Here is a 1,729-nt window from a genome sequence, read left to right on the forward strand (position 1 = left end):
ACATATACTTAAAACCAAGCAAAGGGTGGAGTTCCATCTTTAAAAACTAAACAGGCATTTTGGACAACACATTCTTGTCAGTGGAATCTGGACATTTATCAAACATGGTAGGGAAAGTTCTCACTCTGCATTATAAATAGGACAGCCAGATATCAACTGTTAACAGAAATAAAATAGGAGAGAAAATTTTTGACAAACTGTTTGAATTATTTTCTTAAAAGAGACTTCCTTCACTGCCAACGATCTTGAATAGACTCCTGGTCAGTCATCTGGAAGCAGCTCTTCACATAATTGATGAACTTGGCTTCCACTTTGGGAAGGAAACCACCTTTTTCTATACTTGCTTGCATTTTTGCTTTAATGTCTTCTACAGAACTAGGTTATTTTGGTGTTTCAGGAGTTTTTTCCTGTTTTTTTTTGTAGGATTTTTGTCCTTTTGATTTTGGTGTTGATGATGGTTTTTGAGTCTTTTCCATTCTGATTTGAATTTTGTGCATTTTTGGCTGGAGTATCTCATATAGATTTTTTCACTGGTGCTTTTTCTTTTGTTTCCTCCTCATCAAAATCATCATCATCTTCTTCATCATCATCAGCTTCATGATCATCTTCATCAGTAGCAAGTTTTATTTTTTTCTGTGGAAACTTGCTACCACCTCCAGGGGCAGAAAGCTTTCCAGATGTACTTAAGAGTTTCACATCCTCCTCCTCATCATCTTCTGACTCTGCATTTTCCTTCCCAGCTACTAGGCGATGTCCACTAATATGCACTGGCCCTGAACCACACTTCAACCGTAAGAGCACTAGTGGTGTTATTTCAAAGCCCCCAAGGGAAATCATTGGCTGTACAGACATTGTCAAAGTTGCCAGCGGTACTTTAATTGGACTGCCTCCGTAATTCATTGCCTCTGCTTCAACAATGTACAATTCATCCTTTGCACCAGACCCTAAACTCACCGTTCTTAAAGATAACTGGTGCTCATTTTCATCATTATCCACCTTAAAGTTATAATCTTTGTCGGCCTTTAATTCACTACTGAAAAGATAATTCTGGGGCCTCGGGGGGACATGTCCATGTCCCTCGAATCTTCATCGGGTGGCGGCATGCACTTAGGTGGGGGAGAAGGCGGGTGGAGATAAACGACCACTGCTCAAGAGAACAGCCACTCAGGACAGAATCACGTCAGGGACATTGAGTTTTTAATATCGCATATTTCAATCTTATATGAGCTTATAAAAATTTATTTTTTAAATTGTTTTCTTCCAAGGGTCTGAATTAGTTCTAAGAAATGTGTGAACAATGTTGTCCTTTTACATCAAAGCAGAAGAATTTCAATTGTTTAAATACGTGCTTTCAGCTCTAATTACTCATTAGAGAAAATAAGTTAAAAATGTGTGGTTTTAATATTTATGTTAAAGAACAAAATCAAAACTTTCCCTAATATATGAATTAACCGATTGGTATAATTAACTAGTAATGAATGTAAAATTACTCTGTGGCATATCTCATTACGGTGTTACTCTAAATTTAAATTTATAATTTAAATTTATAATTACATATATGCATATATAAAATGAAAGAATTGCATGTAAATCACTTACAAAAAAAGAAGACTTTATGAAATGAGGTTAAAAAAATCCAAAGATAAATCAAGCTACTCCCTTTGGAAAGCTTACACCTTTCATATGATTTTATTAAATTTTCACCCATTTAAGTCATACAAAATAGTGG

At 35.5% G+C, this 1,729-nt stretch overlaps 1 pseudogene; it reads right to left on the reverse strand.

Moving 5' to 3' along the window:
- Positions 1 to 230: 230 nt before the first annotated feature.
- Positions 231 to 1,103, reverse strand: LOC697576 (nucleophosmin pseudogene; annotated as a pseudogene).
- Positions 1,104 to 1,729: the final 626 nt, after the last annotated feature.

This window comes from Macaca mulatta, chromosome 17 (assembly GCF_049350105.2).
Source record: "Macaca mulatta isolate MMU2019108-1 chromosome 17, T2T-MMU8v2.0, whole genome shotgun sequence".
NCBI classification, from domain to species: domain Eukaryota; kingdom Metazoa; phylum Chordata; class Mammalia; order Primates; family Cercopithecidae; genus Macaca; species Macaca mulatta.